Raw genomic sequence first — 9,282 nt, 5'->3', positions numbered from 1 at the left:
TTAAAGGACCTTTTTTGGAATTGAGTTTCTTCTGTACCTCTGAAAGGATAACACTTTAAAGCTGAATCATCTTTAAACCTGGAGGTATAACATGATATTTAGTAATACTTGCATCCCAGACATACAACATTAAAAGGCACACAAAATTCTGAAGGTAGTTATGCTGCAAAATAGTTTAAAATTAAATGATTTTACGGTATTCATTTATGCTTGAAATTCCAGTCCTAGACCAAGCTTGTGGCCACTGGCATTGACATTCTTGCCATCCATCAGAGCTGACAGCATCAGTTTGATACCTGGCTTTAGGGTCTGAATGTATCCTAAACCTATCAGGCTGGAGTTGTTCACTTTAGCTGAGAAGCATGTTTCAGGGTCGATCTGGTACTTGGCTGCTATTCTCAAATGAGTGTTACTATTTCCTGCTGTCCAGGTGAGATTGATCACAGTCTCCAACTTCTTGTTCACCTTCTGGTAAATGGAACCACTGAACTCTGTCCCGTCATTCACATTAGTGTGAAGCTGGAATTCATCAGTCTTGTAGCCAACTGAAAAATTGCTCTGTGTCACTCAGGACTTTGCAGTCTCAAATCTGGTAGCCAGCCAGCCACCCCTCATAACCCAGTACCAGAGCACCCCAGATTGAAGTCCTGGCAATGTCAAAATCCACATCACAGCCCAGGTTGATGTGCTCTCATTTGTACTCTTCTTGATTTTAGCATTTTTCCCCAGTGTTAGTTGAGAAGGATGAATCAAAGGTCAGCTTCAGTCCACATGTGAGCTGATCTTCCATGGTAATCTCAGTGCCTAGTGTGTTGTCAGTGTTCCATTTCTCTGTAAATGTCAGACCATAGTCTGTCCATCTGTACTTGGTTTCCAGACTGCCCATCACTTTGGTAGTCTCAGTGTTGGCTGAGCCTAAGCTTGTAAATTCCAAACCATTCTCAGATTTGTTTACAAATTGAGCTTTATTAAGCCAAATCCATAGCCCTTGGTGAAAACATCCCTGGCAGATTTCCCAAGATCAACATATGTTGAAGGCACAGCCATCTTCTGCTCAGAGGCAGTGGTGGTGGACTCAGCGGTGGCTACAGCCTCTCCCTCATTTTTGAAGGAGAGTTTTGCCAGATACAGAATTCTTGGTGGGCAGTTTTTGTCTTGCATTATCTTAAATATATCATACCACTGCCTTCTCACCTCCATGGTTTCTACTGAGAAATCCACACACACAGTCTTATCAAGCTTCCCTTGTATGTGATGGATTGCTTTTCTCTTGCTGCATTCAGAATTCTCTCTTTGTCTTTCACATTTGATAATCTGATTAAGTGTCTTGGGGTAGGTCTACTTGGATCTATTCTGTTTGGGGTACTCTGTGCTTCTTGGATCTGTATTGTATGTCTCATAAGAGATGGTAAATTTTTAGTGATTATTTCCTCCATTATTGTTTCTGCCCCCTTTCCCATCTCTTCTCCTTCTGGGACACCCATAACATATAAATTCATGTGCTTCATGTTTTTATTCATTTCCCTGAGACTCTGTTCATATTTTTCCATTTTTTTCCCTATCTGTTCTTTTGTGTGTAGGATTTCAGATGTCCTGTCCTCTAGTTCATGAATCCTTTCTTCAGCTTCTTCAAGGCTGCTGTTGTATGTCTCCATTGTGTTTTTCATCTCTTCTATTGTGCTTTTAATTCCCATAAGTTCTGCCAATTGTTTTTTAAACTTCTGAGTTCTTCCTCATGTTTGCCAAAAGTCTTCTTTATATCCTTCATCTGTTTTGCCATATCTTTCCTCAACTCATTGATTTATTTTTGAATTGATATAGCATATTTTTTGAAGATCTTTTATTAGTTATTTCAATTCCTGTATGTCATTTGAAGTGTAAGTTTGTTCCTTTGTGCCATATCTTCATATTTCCTTGTGTGATTCACAATTTTTTTGTTGTCTAGGTATCTGGTTTCCTTGATCACCCCTAGCCGATTTTCCCAGACAAGACAGGCCCAGGACTAAGGAGAAGGATTTAATCAGTATCAGGTTTCCCTGAGAGTGAGGCCCAGAAGATTGTCAGACTTTCCTCTGACACCTCTAGATTCCATGCTTTTCCTATCCTGACCAGCAAGTGGTGCTTTTCAGCCCAAAGATCCCCACTTTTGTAAAGACATGCTATACTTTTAGTTCTCAGCAGACCCTGTCCCTCCCTTGGGCTGAGAGTATGTCAGTAAACAAGTTTAAGCTGTTTCTGTTTTTTTTCCCCAGGCCCTGGGATTGGAATTCTCTGAGGGATGGCAGCCATTTGAGCTGGGCACTGACCCCCTTTCTTAGGGAAGATAAGCTCTTTAGGGAATTATCTCCTATAGTTGATTTCTCCTTTGATTCTCTATCTTAACACCACCCTTGCCTTGGTGAGTTCTGACAATTGAAAATGACTTAGGCTTTCTCTAATGAGCTACTTAGAATGAGAGAAAAAAATGAAGAAAGAAAGAAACCCCCCTTCTAGAGCCAGTTCTTAGCCCCCCAGCTCACCAGTCAAGAACTGGAGTTGGTATCTGGTTCTATGTACTCTTTTTCTTGGGACACATTACTTTTCCACTATTTTGACTCAGCCAACTCCAAAAGCCTTTGTTTTTCTTTATTTATGTATTTTTTTCCATCAGTCCTGCCTCCTGTCTGCTGTGAGAAACCTTCAGTTTCCTTTCCTGTTTGCTCTGTGTTTATTTGTGCTCATAACTTTTATTCAGTAGTCCAGATTTGTTAATTAAAACCACAATTGGGGCTTGGTTTGGCTACCTTCCCCTGCTCCTTGTGGATTGCTCCTTTCTCCCACAGGGAAGTGTTCCAACTCAGCCTGATTTGCTGGTGGGGGAGGGGTGCCAGCTTCTCAGTTTGGGGAACATTACTTACAGTTCTATGCTGTGATTTCAGCCATCCCACCCATTCCAGACTTACACATGATATGTTCACAGAAGCCCCCAAGACATTTGTTCCAGATTATTTGCTAGTTGTTCCTGGCTATTTGCTAGTTGGTATAGGGGACTAACTAAATTTCACACCTCCCTGTGCCACCATCTTGCCTCACCCTCTGGGGTAGATTTTGATGACAGATTCAATCTCTCCACTTGTAATTGGTCTGTTGAGGTCTTCTATTTCTTATAGCACCAGTGTAGTTTGTGTATTTCTAGAAATTGTCCATTTAATCTAGGTTGTCTAATTTGTTGAATACACTTGTTCATAGTATCTTTTTACAATCTTTTAATTACTGTTGTGTCAGTAGCAATGCCCTCCCTCTCATTTCTGATTTTATTTATTTGTCTCTTCTCTCTTTTTTGCTTTGTCAGTATAGCTAAGTGTTTGTCTATTTTATTGATCTTTTCAAAAAACCAGCTTTCAGTTTTGTTAATGTTTTGTATTTTTTATTCTCAATTTCATTTATTTCTCCTCTGATCTTTATTTCTTTCCTTCTGCTTCTTTGGGGTTAATTTGCAGTTCTTATTTCAGTACGTCTGGGTGAGCAACTAGGTCTTTGATATTAGCTACTGCTTTTTAAAAATGTAAGCAGTTATGTCGATAAATTTCCTTCTGAGCCTTACCTTCACTGCCGTGAATAAATTTTGGTATGTTATTGTTCTAGTTTGCTAATGCTTCTGGAATGCAAAACACCAGAGATGGATTGGCTTTTATAAAAGGGGGTTTATTTAGTTACACAGTTACAGTCTTAAGGCCATAAAGTGTCCAAGGTAACACATCAGCAATCAGGTACCTTCACTGTAGGATGGCCAATGGTATCTGGAAAACCTCTGTTAGCTGGGAAGACATGTGGTTGACATCTGCTCCAAAGTTCTGGTTTCAAAATGGCTTTCTTCCAGGACGTTCCTCTCTAGGCTGCAGTTCCTCAGAAATGTCACTCTTAGTTGCACTTGGGATATTTGTCCTCTCTCAGCTTCTCCAGAGCAAGAGTCTGCTTTCAATGGCTGTTTTCAAACTGTCTCTCATCTGCAGCTCCTGTGCTTTCTTGAAAGTGTCCCTCTTGGCTGTAGCTCCTCTTCAAAATGTCCCTCACAGCTGCACTGAGCTCCCTCTGCCCCTCAGCTGATTTATATAGCTCCACTGATCAAGGCCCACCCTGAATGGGTGGGGCCACGCCTCCATGGAAATATCCAATCAAAAGGTCACACCCTAATCAAAAAGACCAATCAATCTGCCCCATAAGATTACGTCAAAGATAATGGCATTTGGGGGACACAATACATTCAAACTGGCACAGTTATATCTCATTTTCCTTCATCCCAATATATTTACTGATTTCTCTTGCAATTTCTTCTTTCACCTACTGACTGTTTAAGATAGTGTTATTTAATGTCCATAAATTGGTGGATTTTCCAGTGCTCCATTTGTTATTGATTTCCAGATTCATTCCCTTATGGTCAGAGAGGATATTTTGTATGATTTAAATATTTCTAAATTCACAGAGACTTGTTTTGTGACCCAACATATGGTCTATCCCAGGGAATGGTCCATGTGCATTTTAGAAGAATGCATATCTTCCTGTTTTGAGGTACAACGTTCTGTATATGTCTGTTAGTTCTACTTCATTTATCATATTATTCAAGTTCTCTGTTTCTTTATTGATCTTCCAATTAGATGTTCTACCTACTGAAGAGAGTGGTGTACTTAAGTCTCCAGCTATTATTGTAGAGGTATCTACTTCTCCATTCAGTTTTGCAAGAGTTTGCCTCATGTTTTTAGGGACAACGTTGTTATATGCATACATTTTTATGATTGTTATTTCTTCTTGGTGAATTGCCCATTTTATTAATTTATAGTGTCCTTCTTTGTCTCTTATACAGCTTTTGACTTAAAGTCTATTTAGTGTAGCTTTTTTGTTACTATTTGTATGGAGCATCTCTTTCCATCCTTTCACCTTAAGCCATTTGCATGTTTGGGTGTAAATCGAGTCTCTTGTAAATAACATATAGCTGGATCATGCTTTTTATCCATTCTTCCAACTTGCGTCTTTTGATTTGGGAGGTTATTTCATAAACAGTCAATGTTATAACTAAAGGAAGTGCTTACTTCAGCCATTTTGTCATTTGGTTTTTGTGTGATATAGATATATATATCTTTTCCTTAATTGCATCCTCCTTTTCTGTATAGTTGATCTTTCATAATGTCCCTGATCCCATTTTCAATTTTGTTTTGAATAAAAACAAAAAAATGCTCTTTTTGTTGTTATCGTAGTATTTATATTACACAACCTACATCTATAACCTACTAATTTGAAAAAACACCAACTTTACTCAATAGCATACACATTCTATGCCCCAATATCCTTCTGTTTCCCCCTTTATGTTGTTGTCAGCCAACTTGACTACTTTGTATTTTGCACATCCATTATTGGGAAATATGCTTTTTCCTTATTCAATTGTATTCTGATTATTTTTATGCTTTTCTTCAATTGTGAACTTTAACATATATACAAAACAGTGACCACTTTCAAACTATGATCAAATAGGTAGCAAATTTCAAAGAAAGTTTTGGGTCACAGTTCCACAACTTCAGCTATTTCAATTATTGTAAAATATAATATGAATTCAGAAAAGTGTTAACTTTCTATATACAGCACAACAAGCAGTTATATAGATAATTTCAAAAATTGTTATGGGTTACAGTTCCACAGTTTCAGATCTTTCCTTAGTATGCAATGTATGGTATATACAGAAAGGTGAAGACTTTCAAAGCACAATTCAATGAGTAGCTTTAGATCAAATTTCAAAGAATATTACAGGTTACAGTTCCACCATGTCATTTGCCTCCTTTCAGCTATTTCAACACCCCAGTATCTAACATATATATAAAGTTTCAATATTCATATACCTTTGTTAAATCTTATCTTGTTTGTTGATACCCCTTCCTCTCAGTTATTCTCTTTCTCCATCTTCAGGTGTGTCTAGGCAGTGACTACCCTAATTTGTTCATACTGAAAGAGGGTGTGGACAGTGAGGGGAAGGGGGCTGCATCTGATTGTTGTTCTTGGACAGGCTGTTGCCTCTGGGTTTAGGACCTGTCTGTCCTAGGAGCACTCCAGTGGATTTCAGTTTCTGAGAGAGAAAACCCAGTGAAAAAATCTCCCATAGAATCTCAGGTAGGGACCCAGGTATTTGGGGGCTATCCTTGGCAAGGGCATAGCCTACTGTGGCCGTTTGGGATGTCTAGCTGGAGCTTGCATAAGAGAAACCTACAGGATAGCCTGTATTCTGATTCTTATATGAATCAAAGAGTAGAGTTTTTATTGAGGATACAGCATTGTGTTTTGCATTTGCCCTTTTAATTAACCTTACTGGATGATAATCATTTCTTCACACCACACAAAGCAACTCTCCTATCTTTTCCACTCAATCAGCAGAACTCCCTTTAGTAATTCTTGTAGGGCAGATCTCTTGTTAATGTATTTTATCCCATTCTGTTTACCTGTGAATATTTTAAACTCTCCCTTATTTTTGGAGGACAATTTTGCCAGATAAAGAACTTTTGACTGGCAGTTTTCTCTTTCAGTATCTTAAATATATCATACCACTGCTTTCTCATCTGCATGGTTTCTGATGAGAAATTGGCATTTAGTGTTATTGAGGATCACTTGTATGTTGTATCAGTTAGGGTTCTGTAGGGAAACAGAACCAATAAGAGACATCTGTAAATATAAGATTTTATAAAAAGTATCTCATGCAACTGTGGGAATGCATGAGTTCAAATTCCATAGGGCAGGATACACAAGTACAAATTTCACAGGACAGGCAGTGAACATACAACTCCGATGAAGGTGATCAAAGAACTCCCCAGGATACACTGGCTAGCTGAAGAAGAAGTGAAGGTTCTCTCTCTTCTCCCTTAAAAGTCTCCAACTGATTGGGTTAAATCTTCCTGATTGAATTCTCTCATTGTGAAAGATATGTCCTTCATTGAGGTAATCAGCTACTGATGCAGTCAATTGACTGATGATTCAACAAACCAACATTCTGGCTTATTTACCAGCCACAAATGTCCTTGCAGTAATGGTTAGGCCAGTGCTTGCTTGGCCAGACACGTGGGCACCATCAACAACCAGGTTGACACATGAACCTAACCCTTACAGTCCACCCCTTGTCAATTTGGCAGCTATAAACATCACCTTAAACTATACTTAATCTCTAAGTAGAACACAATAACAGACATATGTTTCAGCTAACAATATGCAGTTATCCTGCATATAACCAGATTTGCACAAAATCTCTGCAGAATAGGGTGCAAGTCCTTGGGTAACATTGATGCTTAAACTTGATTTCCTATAACTTAAATACTATGAAATGAACAATACAGCTTATGTCGTATGATAAAAGGATAAGATAGCAAAGAAAACCAAAATACTTTCTTTATGGACAAATACAAGCATACTCATAACAAAGCAAGGAGGAAATATTCATGCCATAATAGTCCTCATTTCTGTAACTGGTCACATGGTCATAGTTCATATTTATCACTACCTTCATCCACTACTCTTTCCATGTTCCCTTCAGCAAGAACTTCAGCTGGCCATGGTTATTTCCCTGGTGAGGTGATGCAAACTTTCATTCCTGAAGTTTCTGGGCCATTGGTAGTCCTGCCGGGATTGGGTTGTTGCAGTTTTCCATTGAATTTAATCAAAGGAGGTCCTGAAACATATGGCAACATGGATGAACCTTGAAGACATAATGCTGAGTGAAATAAGTCAGACACAAAAAGAGAGATATTTCATATTACCACTACTGTGAACACCCTGAACAATGTAAAATCAGTGTCTTGTAATGTAGAATATAGAGGATCTAGAGATAGAATCTAATGAAGTGGGAATGATAACCTAATATGTTCAGATATGTTAATGAAGGTGAATTTAAAGGTATGGGAATGGATAGGGTGATGATAGTTCATTAATGGAATTTAAATACCAGTGCCATATTGAAGGTGAAGACGATTGAAAGGGGTCTTTAAATGCATGTTTCCCACAGATTAGTACTACAAATATACATAAGTTCTTTCATGATATACATTTTTTTTGCAATTTTCTTGAGATATACTCACACACCATACAATCATCCAAAGTGTATAATCAATTGTTCACAGTATCATCATATAATGAACATTTTCATTACTCCAAAAACTAAAACTAAAAAAAAAGAATAACAATAAAAGTAAAAAAACAGGACCCAAAACATCTCATACACCTCCCCCACTATTATTCATTTAATTTTTGCACCCCCCCAACTTTTTTCTACTCATCTGTACATACACTGGATAAAGGAGAGTAACCCATAAGGTTTTCACAATCACACAGTCACATCATATAAGCTATGCAGTTATATGATTGTCTTCAAGAATCAAGGTTTGGATTGCAGTTCAACAATTTCAGGTATTTCCTTCTAGCTGTTCTAATACACTAAAAACTAAAATGGGATAGCTATATAATGCATAAGAATAACCTCCAGAATGACCTCTCAACTCCATTTGAGTTCTCTCAGCCACTGAAACTTTATTTTGTTTCATTTCTCTTTCCTCTTTTGTTCAGGAAGACTTTCTCAATCCCACAATGCTGGATCCAGGCTCATACACAGGAGTCATGTACCACTTTGTAAGGGAGATTTACACTCCTGGGAGTCATGTCCCATGTAGGGGGGAGGGCAGTGACTTTGCCTGCTGAGTGGGCTTAGAGAGAGACAGACAACATCTGAGCAACAGAAGAGGTTCCCTGGGAGGTGAAACTAAGTCACAATTATGAGTAGGCTTAGCCTCTCCTTCGTATTAACAAGCTCCATAAGGGCAAGCCCCAAGATTGAAGATTTGGCCTATAAAAATGGTAGTCCCCAATGCTTGTGAGAATATCAGGATCTCCCTGGGTGGGGAATTTTATTGTTTCCACATTTTCCCACAGGCCCTCCAGGGGGCTTTTCAAGTACTTTTTATTCTCTGCCTAAATTACTCTGGGATGTATTGGGATTTCATGTTAACTTGTACAAACCAACCAGATATCACCACCTATTCAAGGTTCCAGGTAATTATGGTGTTTGAATAAACTGACCACTCAAGTTAACTTATATAGTGTGCTACAGAAAATAAAGATTTTGCACCAAACAAACATCTCTTCCTTTGGTCTCACACAGAAGTTGAGGCTTTTTTTTAAAATTCATTTTTATTGAGATCTATTCACACACCGTGCAGTCATACAAAAGAAAGAGTACATTCAATTGTTTACAGTACCATTATCTAGTTGTGAAAACATCAC

General features: G+C 38.3%; 1 pseudogene; it reads right to left on the bottom strand.

Moving 5' to 3' along the window:
- Positions 1 to 204: 204 nt before the first annotated feature.
- LOC119533227 lies at positions 205 to 1,047 on the bottom strand (annotated as a pseudogene).
- Positions 1,048 to 9,282: the final 8,235 nt, after the last annotated feature.

Source organism: Choloepus didactylus, chromosome 4, assembly GCF_015220235.1.
Source record: "Choloepus didactylus isolate mChoDid1 chromosome 4, mChoDid1.pri, whole genome shotgun sequence".
In the NCBI taxonomy this organism is placed as follows: Eukaryota; Metazoa; Chordata; class Mammalia; order Pilosa; family Megalonychidae; genus Choloepus; species Choloepus didactylus.
Note: the sequence above shows the minus strand (reverse complement) of the source record. Positions and strands in the feature narration are given on the sequence as shown.